The 21,945-nt window shown below is 35.2% G+C and overlaps 1 long non-coding RNA gene across 1 annotated transcript; it reads left to right on the top strand.

Annotated features, from left to right (window-relative positions):
• Nucleotides 1-17,896: 17,896 nt before the first annotated feature.
• Nucleotides 17,897-19,956, top strand: LOC116620148. Its single transcript, XR_004297038.2, has 2 exons — nucleotides 17,897-18,549; nucleotides 19,122-19,956. It is a non-coding gene; the product is annotated as an uncharacterized LOC116620148 (long non-coding RNA).
• The last annotated feature ends 1,989 nt before the right edge of the window (nucleotides 19,957-21,945 follow it).

Below are 21,945 nucleotides of genomic sequence, written 5' to 3'. Positions count from 1 at the left end.
ACCAAACAATGGCGAGAAGTTTGTGTCCAATCTCAACCTGCTTTTTCTCAAAGGAAATACAATAAGTACATTTTGTTATTTGTTATGCGACGCAAGATCATTCATTCGGCCAGAGAAGCTAGAGCTATGGCCGAAGGTTTAGCAGCCAACCGTTTTCGTTCTCCCAAGTGCGGAGAGGACGAAAAGACATTGGTTAAAGCCAGCATCCCAAAGTCTAAAATGTACAGGAGTACAGGTTAGCAAAGTTTCCAATCTTTTAAGGCCAGAAAGTAAAGTTTCTGAGAAGGAATAAACGGTCAATATTTAGAGTTAAGAGTCGGAGTGTAATAAAGTAGACAAAGGCTTAAGTTCAATTTTACACTCTGCATCATTCATGTTCAAATTGTGATGTTACCATAATTGTGAACGAAAAAAGGTATGACTACCTGCTGTTTTCTAGGCTTGATTTGGTTTCCTTGATTTAACCAATTGACCAATTGTGTGTTTAAAATTAAGATAAATAAAATTGTCATTGATGTTATTGTTCTATTTGGGTTACATGTATGGATCTTGATATCCAATGGGAACCCAGATGAACTTCACAAGTGGGTTGGATCACATATCCAAATCATTAGTGATGTTCATCCGGGTTTTCATTGGGTATCAAGACCCATGCATGTGACCCATATCCTTTCCACTCATTGGCTAATGCATGCATGAATAATTAATGAGTTTGAAAAGTGACGATTAGAGATTTCAAGGCATAGCCTGAAGGTCAGGGCCAATACACTGAGCGAGGAACAGGATGGAAACATTGCTTATTTATATAAAATATTATACATGGCATGAGTTTATTTCTAATCTTTATCAAGTGTGGCTGCCTGTGCATAAAACTAAAAGACAATACAGTCCAACCCATGATTATAAATAGGGGTTATCTTCAACACACCTTCCACCTCTTTAGCTATGACATGCTATGCTCGATGCCTAGATGTGAACTTCATGTCAGATTGACATAGAAAGACTGGAAGAATTGCATCTATAAGTACACCCGTACTTGTGCCTACACGTAGCCTTCATTTACCTTTATCTGCCCTCTTTTGCTATGATATGCTATGCTCGATGCTTAGGTATGTACTTAATGCCAGATTGCTATAGAATGACTGAAAGAATTTAATCTATAAGTACACCCATACCTGTTCCTACACGTAGCCTTTCTTTACCTCCATTTGCCCTCTTTAGCTATGATATGCTATGCTCGATGCTCAGATATGTACTTCATGCCAGATTGCTATAGAATGATTGAAAGAATTGCATCTATAAGTACACCCATACCTGTGCCTACACGTAGCCCTCATTTACCTTCACTTGCCTTTTTAGCTATGATATGCTATGCTCGATGCTTAGATATGTACTTCATGCCAGATTGCTATAGAATGATTGAAAGAATTGCATCTATAAGTACACCCATACCTGTGCCTACACGTAGCCCTCATTTACCTTCATTTGCCCTCTTTAGCTATGATATGCTATGCTCGATGCTTAGGTGTGTTCTTCATGCCAGATTGCTATAGAAGAACTGAAAGAATAGCATCTATAAGTACACCCGTACCTGTGCCTACACTTAGCCCTCATTCACCTTTATTTGCCCTCTTTAACTATAATATGCTATGCTATTCTCGATACTTAGATTTGTACTTTATTTCATATTGCTATAGAAGAACTGAAAGAATTACATGTAATATATGAAAAATGAGTTTTTTATATGGCTTTTCAAAATTTTTACCAAATATTGAGCGGCATGTGCATGATTTTCTGCACGCCTATCTCGATGACAACAGCCTTCTCTACTCTCTACTCCTTCAAATGAGGATGATATTGCTATACATCGCTTTTAGTTGCACTATAAAACGGCTAAGAAAAAAAAACAGTGAAAATGCTCCCGTAACATCTAGAAACACGGCATTTCCCAGTACACCATAGAAACACGGCATTTCCCAGTACATCTTAGGGACACGGCATTTCCAAAAACATCTAAGAAACACGGCATTTCCAAGAACATCTAAGAAACACGGTATTTCCAAGGACATCTAAGAAACACGGCATTTCCCCCAGTACACCTTAGAACATGGCATTTCGAAGAACATCTAAGAAATACGGCATTTCCCAGTACACTTTAGAATCACGGCATTTCCACTACCGCTTCCCCCAGTTGTAACGGGCCAAGGCATTAAATATACTATAGTCGAAACTTTCTTAAAACGCTTTATTCCACACTAGATAAATATTACAAACAGGTGTTTTATCACAATACTCTCAGAGCAGCGGGATATTTTAAATACCTTAAATAATGTGTGTAGATGTATGGCCCAAGAAATATATGGCATGAGGACATTACTGGGGACCCATAGAGAGGTCAAGCCGAACCTGGGATAAAAGCAGCGCGGGCTTACTAGAGCTTTTACGGTAGTTCCTAGGCAACCAGTTATTGGCTCACGCTGCCTTTCTAAGCCAGTATTTGCATGCTGAAGATCATCAATATCCCCATGTCTCAACAGTACGTCATATATGACCCCAAGGTTAGTACTTCATTTAGGATTAGGGAGATAGTGGGTTAATAGGGTCATATATGAAGTACTAAACAAACTTATGTATATGTGGATGATATTATTTTCTCATATTGTACTTGACTACTAACGCAGCGACCCGGGTTCGATTCCCGCTGATAGCCTATTTTTTTTTCTTAATTTTTTTTTTTAAATATCGATACTTAATTATAATGTTCTTGGTGTGTCATGACATAAAAAGAAGGTATAGGGACATTTTGATGTACTCTCAGCATCTTTGATGTGCTCATGCTTTGTTCAGGATCCTGTACATATTTTATGCACACAAGAACTAACTAGATTCCTTGGATAACTTGATTAAGTAGATTCTAAGATAGAGCATAGCGCTCGATAGATTGAAATACCTTTTTTTCCGAGTATACTGTTTTATTTTTCCTAATGTTACTTTTTGGAATTTACATTCGGAAAAAAAATTATCGATTGTAACCGTTTGGAGGTTACACTCGTAAAACAAATTCCCGAATGTAACCCTGAAGCTTTTCCCGAATGTAACCTCCAGTCCGATGGTGACTTCTCTATTTGCTTGAGATAGTTTACGATACCAATAGTATTAAAAGTAATTTTCATTACAATTCCCTTCAGCAATGCCACGTTAGTCTTTCGTTGCGGGCACTTGACTACTAACGCAGCGACCTGGGTTCGATTCCCGCTGATAGCCTATTTTTTTTTCTTTATTTTTTTTTTTTTAAATATCGATACTTAATAATACTGTTCTTGGTGTGTCATGACATAAAAAGAAGGTATAGGGACATTTTTATGTACTCTCATCATCTTTGATGTGCTCATGCTTTGTTCAGGATCCTGTACATATTTTATGAACACAAGAACTAACTAGATTCTTTGGATAACTTGATTGAGTAGATTCTAAAATAGAGCATAGCGCTCGATAGATTGATATACCTTTTTTCCGAGTATACTGTTTTATTTTTCCTAATGTTACTTTTTGGAATTTACATTCGAAAAAAAAACTATCGATTGTAACCTTTTGGAGGTTACACTCGTAAAACAAATTCCCGAATGTAACCCTGAAGCTTTTCCCGAATGTAACCTCCAGCCCGATGGTGACTTTGCTTGGGATAGTTTACGATACCAATAGTATTAAAAGTAATTTGCATTACAATTCCCTTCAGCAATGCCACGTTAGTCTTTCGTTGAGGGCACTTGACTACTAACGCAGCGACCCGGGTTCGATTCACGCTGATAGCCTATTTTTTTTCTTTATTTTTTTTAAATATCGATACTTAATTTTACTGTTCTTGGTGTGTCATGACATTAAAAGAAGGTATAGGAACATTTTTATGTACTCTCAGCATCTTTGATGTGCTCATGCTTTGTTCAGGATCCTGTACATATTTTATGCACACAAGAACTAACTAGATTCCTTGAATAACTTGATTAAGTAGATTCTAAAATAGAGCATAGCGCTCGATAGATTGATATACCTTTTTTTCCGAGTATACTGTTTTATTTTTCCTAATGTTACTTTTTGGAATTTACATTCGAAAAAAAAACTATCGATTGTAACCTTTTGGAGGTTACACTCGTAAAACAAATTCCCGAATGTAACCCTGAAGCTTTTCCCGAATGTAACCTCCAGTCCGATGGTGACTTTGCTTGGGATAGTTTACGATACCAATAGTATTGAGGGAAATTTTCATTACAATTCCCTTCAGCAATTCCACGTTAGTCTTTCGCTGCTGGCACTTGACTACTAACGCAGCGACCCGGCTTCGCTTCTCGCTGATAGCCTATTTTTTTTTTTTTCTTTATTTTTTTTTTAAATATCGATACTTAATTATACTGTTCTTGGTGTGTCATGACATAAAAAGAAGGTATAGGGACATTTTTATGTACTCTCAGCATCTTTGATGTGCTCATGCTTTGTTCAGGATCTTGTACATATTTTATGCACACACGAACTAACTAGATTCCTTGGATAACTTGATTAAGTAGATTCTAACATAGAGCATAGCGCTCGATAGATTGATATACCTTTTTTTCCGAGTATACTGTTTTATTTTTCCTAATGTTACTTTTTAGAATTTACATTCGGAAAAAAAAGTATCGATTGTGTAACCTTTTGGAGGTTACACTCGTAAAACAAATTCCCGAATGTAACCCTGAAGCTTTTCCCGAATGTAACCTCCAGTCCGATGGTGACTTTGCTTGGGATAGTTTACGATACCAATAGTATTAAAAGTAATTTGCATTACAATTCCCTTCAGGAATGCCACGTTAGTCTTTCGTTGAGGGCACTTGACTACTAACGCAGCGACCCGGGTTCGATTCACGCTGATAGCCTATTTTTTTTCTTTATTTTTTTTAAATATCGATACTTAATTTTACTTTTCTTGGTGTGTCAAGACATTAAAAGAAGGAATAGGAACATTTTTATGTACTCTCAGCATCTTTGATGTGCTCATGCTTTGTTCAGGATCCTGTACATATTTTATGCACACAAGAACTAACTAGATTCCTTGGATAACTTGATTAAGTAGATTCTAACATAGAGCATAACGCTCGAGAGATTGATATACCTTTTTTTCCGAGTATACTGTTTTATTTTTCCTAATGTTACTTTTTGGAATTTACATTCGGAAAAAAATTATCGATTGTAACCTTTTGGAGGTTACACTCGTAAAACAAATTCCCGAATGTAACCCTGAAGCTTTTCCCGAATGTAACCTCCAGTTCGATGGTGACTTTGCTTGGGATAGTTTACGATACCAATAGTATTAAAAGTAATTTTCATTACAATTCCTTTCAGCAATGCCACGTTAGTCTTTCGTTGCGGGCACTTGACTACTAACGCAGCTACCCGGGTTCGATTCCCGCTGATAGCCTATTTTTTTTCTTTATTTTTTTAATATCGATACTTAATTATACTGTTCTTGGTATGTCATGACATAAGAAGAAGGTATACTGACATTTTTATGTACTCTCAGCATCTTTGATGTGCTCATGCTTTGTCCAGGATCCTGTACATATTTTATGCACACAAGAACTAACTAGATTCCTTGAATAACTTGATTAAGTAGATTCTAAGATAGAGCATAGCGCTCGATAGATTGATATACCTTTTTTTCCGAGTATACTGTTTTATTTTTCCTAATGTTACTTTTTGGAATTTACATTCGGATAAAAAATTATCGATTGTAACCTTTTGGAGGTTACACTCGTAAAACAAATTCCCGAATGTAAACCTGAAGCTTTTCCCGAATGTAACCTCCAGTCCGATGGTGACTTTGCTTGGGATAATTTACGATACCAATAGTATTAAAAGTAATTTGCATTACAATTCCCTTCAGCAATGCCACGTTAGTCTTTCGTTGCGGGCACTTGACTACTAATTCAGCGACCCGGGTTCGATTCCCGCTGATAGCCTATTTTTTTTTCTTAATTTTTTTTTTTAAATATCGATACTTAATTATACTGTTCTTGGTGTGTCATGACATAAAAAGAAGGTATAGGGACATTTTTATGTACTCTCAGCATCTTTGATGTGCTCATGCTTTGTTCAGGATCCTGTACATATTTTATGCACACAAGAATTAACTACAGTCCTTGGATAAATTGATTAAGTAGATTCTAACATAGAGCATAGCGCTCGATAGATTGATATACCTTTTTTTCCGAGTATACTGTTTTATTTTTACTAATGTTACTTTTTGGAATTTACATTCAGGAAAAAATTATCGATTGTAACCTTTTGGAGGTTACACTCGTAAAACAAATTCTCGAATGTAACCCTGAAGCTTTTCCCGAATGTAACCTCCAGTCCGATGGTGACTTTTCTTGGGATAGTTTACGATACCAATAGTATTAAAAGTAATTTTCATTACAATTCCCTTCAGCAATGCCACGTTAGTCTTTCGTTGCGGGCACTTGACTACTAACGCAGCGACCTGGGTTCGATTCCCGCTGATAGCCTATTTTTTTTTCTTTATTTTTTTTTTAAATATCGATACTTAATTAAACTGTTCTTGGTGTGTCATGACATAAAAAGAAGGTATAGGGACATTTTTATGTACTCTCAGCGTCTTTGATGTGCTCATGCTTTGTTCAGGATCCTGTACATATTTTATGCACACAAGAACTTACTAGATTCCTTGAATAACTTGATTAAGTAGATTCTAAAATAGAGCATAGCGCTCGATAGATTGATATACCTTTTTTTCCGAGTATACTGTTTTATTTTTCCTAATGTTACTTTTTGGAATTTACATTAAAAAAAAAAAAAAACTATCGATTGTAACCTTTTGGAGGTTACACTCGTAAAACAAATTCCCGAATGTAACCCTGAAGCTTTTCCCGAATGTAACCTCCAGCCCGATGGTGACTTTGCTTGGGATAGTTTACGATACCAATAGTATTAAAAGTATTTTTCATTGCAATTCCCTTCAGCAATGCCACGTTAGTCTTTCGTTGCGGGCACTTGACTACTAACGCAGCGACCTGGGTTCGATTCCCGCTGATAGCCTATTTTTTTTTCTTTATTTTTTTTTTTTAAATATCGATACTTAATTATACTGTTCTTGGTTTGTCATGACATAAAAAGAAGGTATAGGGACATTTTTATGTACTCTCAGCATCTTTGATGTGCTCATGCTTTGTTCAGGATCCTGTACATATTTTATGCACACAAGAACTAACTAGATTCCTTGAATAACTTGATTAAGTAGATTCTAACAAAGAGCATAGCGCTCTATAGATTGATATACCTTTTTTTCCGAGTATACTGTTTTATTTTTCCTAATGTTACTTTTTGGAATTTACATTCGAAAAAAAAACTATCGATTGTAACCTTTTGGAGGTTACACTCGTAAAACAAATTCCCGAATGTAACCCTGAAGCTTTTCCCGAATGTAACCTCCAGCCCGATGGTGACTTTGCTTGGGATAGTTTACCATACCAATAGTATTAAAAGTAATTTTCATTGCAATTCCCTTCAGCAATGCCACGTTAGTCTTTCGTTGCGGGCACTTGACTACTAACGCAGCGACCTGGGTTCGATTCCCGCTGATAGCCTATTTTTTTTTCTTTATTTTCTTTTTTAAATATCGATACTTAATAATACTGTTCTTGGTGTGTCATGACATAAAAAAAAGGTATAGGGACATTTTTATGTACTCTCAGCATCTTTGATGTGCTCATGCTTTGTTCAGGATCCTGTACATATTTTATGCACACAAGAACTAACTAGATTCCTTGAATAACTTGATTAAGTAGATTCTAAAATAGAGCATAGCGCTCGATAGATTGATATACCTTTTTTTCCGAGTATACTGTTTTATTTTTCCTAATGTTACTTTATGGAATTTACATTCGGAAAAAAAATTATCGATTGTAACCTTTTGGAGGTTACACTCGTAAAACAAATTCCCGAATGTAACCCTGAAGCTTTTCCCGAACGTAACCTCCAGTTCGATGGTGACTTTGCTTGGGATAGTTTACGATACCAATAGTATTAAAAGTAATTTTCATTACAATTCCCTTCAGCAATGCCACGTTAGTCTTTCGTTGCGGGCACTTGACTACTAACGCAGCGACCCGGGTTCGATTCCCGCTGATAAACTATTTTTTTTTCTTTATTTTTTTTTTAAATATCGATACTTAATTATACTGTTCTGGGTGTGTCATGACATAAAAAGAAGGTATAGGGACATTTTTTTGTACTCTTAGCATCTTTGATGTGCTCATGCTTAGTTCAGGATCCTGTACATATTTTATGAACACAAGAACTAACTAGATTCCTTGGATAAATTGATTAAGTAGATTCTAACATAGAGCATAGCGCTCGATAGATTGATATACCTTTTTTTCCGAGTATACTGTTTTATTTTTCCTAATGTTACTTTTTGGAATTTACATTCGGAAAAAAAAATTATCGATTGTAACCTTTTGGAGGTTACACTCGTAAAAACAATTCCCGAATGTAACCCTGAAGCTTTTCCAGAATGTAACCTCCAGTCCGATGGTGACTTTGCTTGGGATAGTTTACGATACCAATAGTATTAAAAGTAATTTTAATTAAAATTCCCTTCAGCAATGCCACGTTAGTCTTTCGTTGCGGGCACTTGACTACTAACGCAGCGACCCGGGTTCGATTCCCGCTGATAGCCTATTTTTTTCTTTATTTTTTTTTTTTAAATATCGATACTTAATTATACTGTTCTGGGTGTGTCATGACATAAAAAGAATGTATACTGACAATTTTATGTACTCTCAGCATCTTTGATGTGCTCATGCTTTGTTCAGGATCCTGTACATATTTTATGCACACAAGAACTAACTAGATTCCTTGAATAACTTGATTAAGTAGATTCTAACATAGAGCATAGCGCTCGATAGATTGATATACCTTTTTTTCCGAGTATACTGTTTTATTTTTCATAATGTTACTTTTTGGAATTTATATTCGGATAAACAATTATCGATTGTAACCTTTTGGAGGTTACACTCGTAAAACAAATTCCCGAATGTAACCCTGAAGCTTTTCCCGAATGTAACCTCCAGCCCTATGGTGACTTTGCTTGGGATAGTTTACGATACCAATAGTATTAAAAGTAATTTTCATTACAATTCCCTTCAGCAATGCCACGTTAGTCTTTCGTTGCGGGCACTTGACTACTAACGCAGCTACCCGGGTTCGATTCCCGCTGATAGCCTATTTTTTTTTCTTTTTTTTTTTTTAAAATATCGATACTTAATTATACTGTTCTTGGTGTGTCATGACATAAAAAGAAGGTATAGGGACATTTTTATGTACTCTCAGCATCTTTGATGTGCTCATGCTTTGTTCAGGATCCTGTACATATTTTATGCACACAAGAATTAACTAGATTCCTTGGATAAATTGATTAAGTAGATTCTAAGATAGAGCATAGCGCTCGATAGATTGATATACCTTTTTTTCCGAGTATACTGTTTTATTTTTCCTAATGTTACTTTTTGGAATTTACATTCAGGAAAAAATTATCGATTGTAACCTTTTGGAGGTTACACTCGTAAAACAAATTCCCGAATGTAACCCTAAAGCTTTTCCCTAATGTAACCTCCAGTCCGATGGTGACTTTTCTTGGGATAGTTTACGATACCAATAGTATTAAAAGTAATTTTCATTACAATTCCCTTCAGCAATGCCACGTTAGTCTTTCATTGCGGGCACTTGACTACTAACGCAGCGACCTGGGTTCGATTCCCGCTGATAGCCTATTTTTTTTTCTTTATTTTTTTTTTAAATATCGATACTTAATTATACTGTTCTTGGGGTGTCATGACATAAAAAGAAGGTATAGGGACATTTTTATGTACTCTCAGCATCTTTGATGTGCTCATGCTTTGTTCAGGATCATGTACATATTTTATGCACACAAGAACTAACTAGATTCCTTGGATAACTTGATTAAGTAGATTCTAACATAGAGCACAGCGCTCGATAGATTGATATACCTTTTTTTCCGAGTATACTGTTTTATTTTTCCTAATGTTACTTTTTGGAATTTACATTAGGAAAAAAAATTATCGATTGTAACCTTTTGGAGGTTACACTCGTAAAACAAATTCCCGAATGTAACCCTGAAGCTTTTCCCGAATGTAACCTCCAGTCCGATGGTGACTTTGCTTGGTATAGTTTACGATACCAATAGTATTAAAAGTAATTTTCATTACAATTCCCTTCAGCAATGCCACGTTAGTCTTTCGTTGCGGGCACTTGACTACTAACGCAGCTACCCGGGTTCGATTCCCGCTGATAGCCTATTTTTTTTACTAAATTTTTTTTTTAAATATCGATACTTAATTATACTGTTCTTGGTGTGTCATGACATAAAAAGAAGGTATAGGGACATTTTTATGTACTCTCAGCATCTTTGATGTGCTCATGCTTTGTTCAGGATCCTGTACATATTTTATGCACACAAGAATTAACTAGATTCCTTGGATAACTTGATTAAGTAGATTCTAAGATAGAGCATAGCGCTCGATAGATTGATATACCTTTTTTCCGAGTATACTGTTTTATTTTTCCTAATGTTACTTTTTGGAATTTACATTCGGAAAAAAAATTATCGATTGTAACCGTTTGGAGGTTTCACTCGTAAAACAAATTCCTGAATGTAACCCTGAAGCTTTTCCCGAATGTAACCTCCAGTCCGATGGTGACTTTGCTTGGGATAGTTTACGATACCAATAGTATTAAAAGTAATTTTCATTACAATTCCCTTCAGCAATGCCACGTTAGTCTTTCGTTGTGGGCACTTGACTACTAACGCAGCGACCCGGGTTCGATTCCCGCTGATAGCCTATTTTTTGTTCTTTATTTTTTTTTTAAATATCGATACTTAATTATACTGTTCTTGGTGTGTCATGACATAAAAAGAAGGTATAGGGACATTTTTATGTACTCTCAGCATCTTTGATGTGCTCATGCTTTGTTCAGGATCCTGTACATATTTTATGCACACAAGAACTAACTAGATTCTTTGGATAACTTGATTAAGTAGATTCTAAAATAGAGCATAGCGCTCGATAGATTGATATACCTTTTTTTCCGAGTATACTGTTTTATTTTTCCTAATGTTACTTTTTGGAATTTACATTCGAAAAAAAAACTATCGATTGTAACCTTTTGGAGGTTACACTCGTAAAACAAATTCCCGAATGTAACCCTGAAGCTTTTCCCGAATGTAACCTCCAGCCCGATGGTGACTTTGCTTGGGATAGTTTACCATACCAATAGTATTAAAAGTAATTTTCATTGCAATTCCCTTCAGCAATGCCACGTTAGTCTTTCGTTGCGGGCACTTGACTACTAACGCAGCGACCTGGGTTCGATTCCCGCTGATAGCCTATTTTTTTTTCTTTATTTTTTTTTTTAAATATCGATACTTAATTATACTGTTCCTGTTGTGTCATGACATAAAAAGAAGGTATAGGGACATTTTTATGTACTCTCAGCATCTTTGATGTGCTCATGCTTTGTTCAGGATCCTGTACATATTTTATGCACACAAGAACTAACTAGATTCCTTGAATAACTTGATTAAGTAGATTCTAACATAGAGCATAGCGCTCGATAGATTGATATACCTTTTTTTCCGAGTATACTGTTTTATTTTTCCTAATGTTGCTTTTTGGAATTTATATTCGGATAAAAAATTATCGATTGTAACCTTTTGGAGGTTACACTCGTAAAACAAATTCCCGAATGTAACCCTGAAGCTTTTCCCGAATGTAACCTCCAGCCCTATGGTGACTTTGCTTGGGATAGTTTACGATACCAATAGTATTAAAAGTAATTTTCATTACAATTCCCTTTAGCAATGCCACGTTAGTCTTTCGTTGCGGGCACTTGACTACTAACGCAGCTACCCGGGTTCGATTCCCGCTGATAGCCTATTTTTTTTCTTTATTTTTTTTTTAAATATCGATACTTAATTATACTGTTCTTGGTGTGTCATGACATAAAAAGAAGGTATAGGGACATTTTTATGTACTCTCAGCATCTTTGATGTGCTCATGCTTTGTTCATTATCCTGTACATATTTTATGCACACAAGAATTAACTAGATTCCTTGGATAAATTGATTAAGTAGATTCTAAGATAGAGCATAGCGCTCGATAGATTGATATACCTTTTTTTCCGAGTATACTGTTTTATTTTTCCTAATGTTACTTTTTGGAATTTACATTCAGGAAAAAATTATCGATTGTAACCTTTTGGAGGTTACACTCGTAAAACAAATTCCCGAATGTAACCCTAAAGCTTTTCCCTAATGTAACCTCCAGTCCGATGGTGACTTTTCTTGGGATAGTTTACGATACCAATAGTATTAAAAGTAATTTTCATTACAATTCCCTTCAGCAATGCCACGTTAGTCTTTCGTTGCGGGCACTTGACTACTAACGCAGCGACCTGGGTTCGATTCCCGCTGATAGCCTATTTTTTTTTTTCTTTATTTTTTTTTAAATATCGATACTTAATTATACTGTTCTTGGTGTGTCATGACATAAAAAGAAGGTATAGGGACATTTTTATGTACTCTCAGCATCTTTGATGTGCTCATGCTTTGTTCAGGATCATGTACATATTTTATGCACACAAGAACTAACTAGATTCCTTGGATAACTTGATTAAGTAGATTCTAACATAGAGCACAGCGCTCGATAGATTGATATACCTTTTTTTCCGAGTATACTGTTTTATTTTTCCTAATGTTACTTTTTGGAATTTACATTAGGAAAAAAAATTATCGATTGTAACCTTTTGGAGGTTACACTCGTAAAACAAATTCCCGAATGTAACCCTGAAGCTTTTCCCGAATGTAACCTCCAGTCCGATGGTGACTTTGCTTGGGATAGTTTACGATACCAATAGTATTAAAAGTAATTTTAATTAAAATTCCCTTCAGCAATGCCACGTTAGTCTTTCGTTGCGGGCACTTGACTACTAACGCAGCGACCCGGGTTCGATTCCCGCTGATAGCCTATTTTTTTCTTTATTTTTTTTTTTTAAATATCGATACTTAATTATACTGTTCTGGGTGTGTCATGACATAAAAAGAATGTATACTGACAATTTTATGTACTCTCAGCATCTTTGATGTGCTCATGCTTTGTTCAGGATCCTGTACATATTTTATGCACACAAGAACTAACTAGATTCCTTGAATAACTTGATTAAGTAGATTCTAACATAGAGCATAGCGCTCGATAGATTGATATACCTTTTTTTCCGAGTATACTGTTTTATTTTTCATAATGTTACTTTTTGGAATTTATATTCGGATAAACAATTATCGATTGTAACCTTTTGGAGGTTACACTCGTAAAACAAATTCCCGAATGTAACCCTGAAGCTTTTCCCGAATGTAACCTCCAGCCCTATGGTGACTTTGCTTGGGATAGTTTACGATACCAATAGTATTAAAAGTAATTTTCATTACAATTCCCTTCAGCAATGCCACGTTAGTCTTTCGTTGCGGGCACTTGACTACTAACGCAGCTACCCGGGTTCGATTCCCGCTGATAGCCTATTTTTTTTTCTTTTTTTTTTTTTTAAATATCGATACTTAATTATACTGTTCTTGGTGTGTCATGACATAAAAAGAAGGTATAGGGACATTTTTATGTACTCTCAGCATCTTTGATGTGCTCATGCTTTGTTCAGGATCCTGTACATATTTTATGCACACAAGAATTAACTAGATTCCTTGGATAAATTGATTAAGTAGATTCTAAGATAGAGCATAGCGCTCGATAGATTGATATACCTTTTTTTCCGAGTATACTGTTTTATTTTTCCTAATGTTACTTTTTGGAATTTACATTCAGGAAAAAATTATCGATTGTAACCTTTTGGAGGTTACACTCGTAAAACAAATTCCCGAATGTAACCCTAAAGCTTTTCCCTAATGTAACCTCCAGTCCGATGGTGACTTTTCTTGGGATAGTTTACGATACCAATAGTATTAAAAGTAATTTTCATTACAATTCCCTTCAGCAATGCCACGTTAGTCTTTCGTTGCGGGCACTTGACTACTAACGCAGCGACCTGGGTTTGATTCCCGCTGATAGCCTATTTTTTTTTCTTTATTTTTTTTTTAAATATCGATACTTAATTATACTGTTCTTGGGGTGTCATGACATAAAAAGAAGGTATAGGGACATTTTTATGTACTCTCAGCATCTTTGATGTGCTCATGCTTTGTTCAGGATCATGTACATATTTTATGCACACAAGAACTAACTAGATTCCTTGGATAACTTGATTAAGTAGATTCTAACATAGAGCACAGCGCTCGATAGATTGATATACCTTTTTTTCCGAGTATACTGTTTTATTTTTCCTAATGTTACTTTTTGGAATTTACATTAGGAAAAAAAATTATCGATTGTAACCTTTTGGAGGTTACACTCGTAAAACAAATTCCCGAATGTAACCCTGAAGCTTTTCCCGAATGTAACCTCCAGTCCGATGGTGACTTTGCTTGGTATAGTTTACGATACCAATAGTATTAAAAGTAATTTTCATTACAATTCCCTTCAGCAATGCCACGTTAGTCTTTCGTTGCGGGCACTTGACTACTAACGCAGCTACCCGGGTTCGATTCCCGCTGATAGCCTATTTTTTTTACTAAATTTTTTTTTTAAATATCGATACTTAATTATACTGTTCTTGGTGTGTCATGACATAAAAAGAAGGTATAGGGACATTTTTATGTACTCTCAGCATCTTTGATGTGCTCATGCTTTGTTCAGGATCCTGTACATATTTTATGCACACAAGAATTAACTAGATTCCTTGGATAACTTGATTAAGTAGATTCTAAGATAGAGCATAGCGCTCGATAGATTGATATACCTTTTTTCCGAGTATACTGTTTTATTTTTCCTAATGTTACTTTTTGGAATTTACATTCGGAAAAAAAATTATCGATTGTAACCGTTTGGAGGTTTCACTCGTAAAACAAATTCCTGAATGTAACCCTGAAGCTTTTCCCGAATGTAACCTCCAGTCCGATGGTGACTTTGCTTGGGATAGTTTACGATACCAATAGTATCAAAAGTAATTTTCATTACAATTCCCTTCAGCAATGCCACGTTAGTCTTTCGTTGTGGGCACTTGACTACTAACGCAGCGACCCGGGTTCGATTCCCGCTGATAGCCTATTTTTTGTTCTTTATTTTTTTTTTAAATATCGATACTTAATTATACTGTTCTTGGTGTGTCATGACATAAAAAGAAGGTATAGGGACATTTTTATGTACTCTCAGCATCTTTGATGTGCTCATGCTTTGTTCAGGATCCTGTACATATTTTATGCACACAAGAACTAACTAGATTCTTTGGATAACTTGATTAAGTAGATTCTAAAATAGAGCATAGCGCTCGATAGATTGATATACCTTTTTTTCCGAGTATACTGTTTTATTTTTCCTAATGTTACTTTTTGGAATTTACATTCGAAAAAAAAACTATCGATTGTAACCTTTTGGAGGTTACACTCGTAAAACAAATTCCCGAATGTAACCCTGAAGCTTTTCCCGAATGTAACCTCCAGCCCGATGGTGACTTTGCTTGGGATAGTTTACCATACCAATAGTATTAAAAGTAATTTTCATTGCAATTCCCTTCAGCAATGCCACGTTAGTCTTTCGTTGCGGGCACTTGACTACTAACGCAGCGACCTGGGTTCGATTCCCGCTGATAGCCTATTTTTTTTTCTTTATTTTTTTTTTTAAATATCGATACTTAATTATACTGTTCCTGTTGTGTCATGACATAAAAAGAAGGTATAGGGACATTTTTATGTACTCTCAGCATCTTTGATGTGCTCATGCTTTGTTCAGGATCCTGTACATATTTTATGCACACAAGAACTAACTAGATTCCTTGAATAACTTGATTAAGTAGATTCTAACATAGAGCATAGCGCTCGATAGATTGATATACCTTTTTTTCCGAGTATACTGTTTTATTTTTCCTAATGTTGCTTTTTGGAATTTATATTCGGATAAAAAATTATCGATTGTAACCTTTTGGAGGTTACACTCGTAAAACAAATTCCCGAATGTAACCCTGAAGCTTTTCCCGAATGTAACCTCCAGCCCTATGGTGACTTTGCTTGGGATAGTTTACGATACCAATAGTATTAAAAGTAATTTTCATTACAATTCCCTTTAGCAATGCCACGTTAGTCTTTCGTTGCGGGCACTTGACTACTAACGCAGCTACCCGGGTTCGATTCCCGCTGATAGCCTATTTTTTTTCTTTATTTTTTTTTTAAATATCGATACTTAATTATACTGTTCTTGGTGTGTCATGACATAAAAAGAAGGTATAGGGACATTTTTATGTACTCTCAGCATCTTTGATGTGCTCATGCTTTGTTCATTATCCTGTACATATTTTATGCACACAAGAATTAACTAGATTCCTTGGATAAATTGATTAAGTAGATTCTAAGATAGAGCATAGCGCTCGATAGATTGATATACCTTTTTTTCCGAGTATACTGTTTTATTTTTCCTAATGTTACTTTTTGGAATTTACATTCAGGAAAAAATTATCGATTGTAACCTTTTGGAGGTTACACTCGTAAAACAAATTCCCGAATGTAACCCTAAAGCTTTTCCCTAATGTAACCTCCAGTCCGATGGTGACTTTTCTTGGGATAGTTTACGATACCAATAGTATTAAAAGTAATTTTCATTACAATTCCCTTCAGCAATGCCACGTTAGTCTTTCGTTGCGGGCACTTGACTACTAACGCAGCGACCTGGGTTCGATTCCCGCTGATAGCCTATTTTTTTTTTTCTTTATTTTTTTTTAAATATCGATACTTAATTATACTGTTCTTGGTGTGTCATGACATAAAAAGAAGGTATAGGGACATTTTTATGTACTCTCAGCATCTTTGATGTGCTCATGCTTTGTTCAGGATCATGTACATATTTTATGCACACAAGAACTAACTAGATTCCTTGGATAACTTGATTAAGTAGATTCTAACATAGAGCACAGCGCTCGATAGATTGATATACCTTTTTTTCCGAGTATACTGTTTTATTTTTCCTAATGTTACTTTTTGGAATTTACATTAGGAAAAAAAATTATCGATTGTAACCTTTTGGAGGTTACACTCGTAAAACAAATTCCCGAATGTAACCCTGAAGCTTTTCCCGAATGTAACCTCCAGTCCGATGGTGACTTTGCTTGGGATAGTTTACGATACCAATAGTATTAAAAGTAATTTTCATTACAATTCCCTTCAGCAATGCCACGTTAGTCTTTCGTTGCGGGCACTTGACTACTAACGCAGCTACCCGGGTTCGATTCCCGCTGATAGCCTATTTTTTTTACTTAATTTTTTTTTTAAATATCGATACTTAATTATACTGTTCTTGGTGTGTCATGACATAAAAAGAAGGTATAGGGACATTTTTATGTACTCTCAGCATCTTTGATGTGCTCATGCTTTGTTCAGGATCCTGTACATATTTTATGCACACAAGAACTAACTAGATTCCTTGGATAACTTGATTAAGTAGATTCTAAGATAGAGCATAGCGCTCGATAGATTGATATACCTTTTTTCCGAGTATACTGTTTTATTTTTCCTAATGTTACTTTTTGGAATTTACATTCGGAAAAAAAATTATCGATTGTAACCGTTTGGAGGTTTCACTCGTAAAACAAATTCCTGAATGTAACCCTGAAGCTTTTCCCGAATGTAACCTCCAGTCCGATGGTGACTTTGCTTGGGATAGTTTACGATACCACACGCCGGGCACAAAACACTCCAAAAGCGGCAGGGCTTTCCGTGTCAAATCGCCATCTTGGACGGGGCACATTTTTAGAGGACTGGTGCCGAATTTACGAATCTGCTCGGGCCCTATGTTCGAAAGCTCGCAGGATTTTCGCTAGCTTCGGAAAATAAGATCGGATGGCGGGAAAGCACAGACGGAAGAACAAGGTTTGATTTGGTATCAAACACGGCCAGAATTTCGCGTGGTTCCTGCGCCTATTCTTCAAAGGGATACGGTCTTTCCGCGATTTTTCCCAAAATGTCTTGAATGCAGTTATTTTGAGTCCCGATTTTATTTTTACGTCGAAAGAATTTATTGAAAATCAGCAGGGTAGTCCGATTCTTGAATCCCTGAATGTCTTCGCTATGATTTTGGTTTTGTAGATTTCTCCTCTGTTCTCGCGCGATTATTTTTAAAACCTCACTCTAATTTTCAAGTTTAATTGTAAATATGCCAAAGAGGTTCAGTCTCGGAGGGTAAATGCGAGAGGCTAAATTAAAGTGACAGAATGTGATGGACTCTTCGTGAGAACTGCAGGACCTGGAGGATGAGTTTTCTTCCCTTTAGCAAAGCATCGCTGAGAAGAAACTTGAAAGCGAAGCGAGAAAAGCTGAGAAGGCTTAGCAGAAAGGTATTTATAAAGAACCAAATAGAATGTGTTTACATATAATACTCATTTTGTAGAAATGCAGTGCTTATAGAAAAGGAATCGAAAGGAAAGGACATATTTGTTTTAGCCAGACTTGCGCATTATTTTAGGCTATCGTGTTATTTGAGAGGGGTGATTTATTGAGTTATAAATTTTAGTCAAATTGTTGGTTCTTTTAGATCGAAAGATCGTTTCGTCAAAGAAATAACACATGGAATAGAACTCAAAAAACTCGGCACGCTCGTTGCTATGGTAGCTTATAAACAATAATTATTCTTTGTTGTGAAAGTATTTTCAGTTTCAACAGCGCTTCAGTTTATTGTATTCTTGGATAAACTTGTTCTTAACGAAATTCAAGGGAAACCAAATATGATAACCATTTAAGTTACATCTGAAAACTTAGTCAAATCACAATAGTTAAGTAAGACTTAGTACTTAATTGGATTCTAAATTCTGAGTTCTTCCAAACAGATGACTTGTAGTTTCATGTTGGTCTAATTATTATCTTTGTTTGTTTGTTTCATATTTGATGGCTACATGGATATTCTCTTCAGATTAGTGATATCCTCAATAGAAAATAGATAGCAGTAATTAGGTTATTATATTATTAGGCTATTATATTTAAATGTAATCAATAACCTTACTCTGCATAGCAGTTAAAAATAGGTAGGTAGATTCAGACAGTCGTATGGAAGGTAACAGTCAGGAAGGAGGCAGTCAGCAGGGGTTTTTAAATGGAAATGCAGTGTCTATGAGGAGGAAGAATCCGACATGCTTCACTGAGGGAGGGGTCATGCTACCTGCTATAGTGATGTGCAAGCTTTAAAATATCTTAGGGGTAAGAATTACTGTTGACTACACCCAAAGTGCTGTCACTTAGGGTTACACTACTAACGTTTACATGTTTCCATTATTTCTCTGTTGTTTTTTATCTTGCCTTGACATACATACAGAACATGTTTGATGTACACACACTTTGTGTACATGATATAAATGTTGCATCCAAACATTTCTTGGTGGCTGATTGCCATGGCTCTAAGAGTGATGTCAAATAATAAAGGTATGTAATCCTGTAAAAAATAGCATGTTTGATGTACTCTGAGGTGGATTGTCTCCTTAAAAAGGTGAGTAAGAAGATGTAATTTGATAGAAAAAAAAGAATCTATTTGTAAGCATCCAATGGTTAAATGATTTTTTTTATGAATGATAGACTTTGATAGGTGATGAAATATTTTTTTAAAATAAAATGTTTGATTTTCTATTATCTTTATTGAACTTTTTTTGGTAAATTATCTTATGGCAGCCTAAGACAGAGTTGGTATACTTTCTACTTATCCCATTATCTTTACAAATGCTAAATGCAGATCTCTTATGTTATACAATTACAAATTTCAGCAAATAAAAAAAAGACATACTTGTATGTTAATTTTGAAATACATTTGATCAATATATTAATTCAAATCATCAGCAACTCTTTTTTTTTTATGAATAAGAACATTGTTATTGTGATGCAGTGAGGTCTATGATAAACTTGAACACAGTATTTCAATGATGCAAAATCTGGGTTTAGAAAAGTTGTTTGGAAGTAAAGCTGTTCACTCACAAGAGTGCATGTTGGCAGAGCATTTACTGTATTGTGTTCTTACATAAAAAGTGTGATTGATCTGCTTTCGGCATAAAATAAAGTGGCTACCTATTGCAGGTTCATAAGAAATGTAAGGAAACTGGAATTGTATATCCCTTAGTAAATATGTAATGTATATACTAGAATCAGGGAGGAAATAAACAACATTGGTCTATGGTACTAAAATTAAAATACTTTAATATATTGGTAAATTATTCTTTATTGAGGTTTTCAAAATCCCATGCAACAAAATGTTGCAAATGTTCACACATATTTTTTTGTATATACTGTACAAAGTGATCTATACTATCTGAAAATAATAGTTATGTAATATTTGAATTCTGAGGCATAATACTGTAATGCTGATATATTTATATATATTCTGATATATCCATAACTATTAATTCTTGCCAATATTTATTCTGTCACACAACAGTTTTTTGACATTCATTGCTTAAAGCAATTAAGGGTTTAGCAAAAAAGTAAAAATTTATTTGAAAAATAGTTATATAATCTTACTTCAATTTTAGAAGTGCTCGTGCCTTTTATGGTAATAGAGACCATTTAAAAATACTTTATTCATAAGATAATAAATAATATAAGATTATCATATCAATTTATAAATATATATATATATATTTACAATATTTATTGAATTGTTACATATTTTGTAACCTCTATTTCTGAAATAAATCTTGCAATTTCATACTTCTGCCAGATATTTTCTATTAATATAGATATACTTAAAGTAGGAGTCCCTCACTAGAGTTGTCCCTTGAATAGATGTGTCCCTTGAATAGAGGTGTCTCTTGTTGGTAGGTGTCCCTTGATAGAGGTGTCACTAGAATAGAATGTCCATAAAATAGAGGTGCCCTTTGAATAGAAGTGTCCCTTGAATAGAGATGTCCATTGAATAAAGTTGTCCATAAAACAAAAGTGTTCTTTGAATATCATAGAGGTTCTATCTTGAGTTAAGGAGAGATAATGCCGTTGAATAGAGGTATTCTTTGAATAGAGGTGTCAATTTCATAGAGGTGTCCCTTGAATAGAGGGTCCCTTGTATAGACAGTGATCCTGAATATAACGAGGATCATGACAACCATACAACAACAGAGACTGCAGAAAAGCACTGAATTCAATATCTATTTTTCGTCAGGAATCTCATCTTACTAAAAATAATACATTGTCTGCCTGGATAGAAGTGCCCTTCGAATAGAGGTGTAACTTGAATAGAGTTGTTCATTGAATAAAGTTGTCCATAAAACAAAAGTATTCCTTGAGTTAAGGAGAGATATGCCACTGAATAGATGTATTCTTTGAATAGAGGTGTCAATTGCATAGAGGTTTACTTTGAATAGAGGTGTCTCTTGAATAGAGGTGTCCCTTGAATAGAGGTGTCCCTTGAATAGAGGTGTCCCTTGTATAGAGGTGTCCCTTGTATAGAGGTGTTCCTTGAATAGAGGTGTCCCTTGAATAGAGGTTTCCTTTCAATAGAGGTTTCCCTTGAATAGAGGTGTCATTTGAATAGAGGTGTTCCTTGTATAGAGGTGTCTCTTGAATAGAGGTGTCCCTTGAATAGAGGTGTCCCTTGAATAGAGGTGTCATTTGAATAGAGGTGTCCCTTGAATAGAGGTGTCCCTTGAATAGAGTTTTCCTTTGAATAGAGGTGTCCCTTGAATAGAGGTGTCATTTGAATAGAGGTGTTCCTTGTATAGAGGTGTCTCTTGAATAGAGGTGCCCCTTGTATAGAGGTG

The sequence above is a fragment of the Nematostella vectensis genome, chromosome 13 (genome assembly GCF_932526225.1).
Source record: "Nematostella vectensis chromosome 13, jaNemVect1.1, whole genome shotgun sequence".
Classification (NCBI taxonomy): domain Eukaryota; kingdom Metazoa; phylum Cnidaria; class Anthozoa; order Actiniaria; family Edwardsiidae; genus Nematostella; species Nematostella vectensis.
This window is presented reverse-complemented; position numbering and strand designations above follow the sequence as displayed.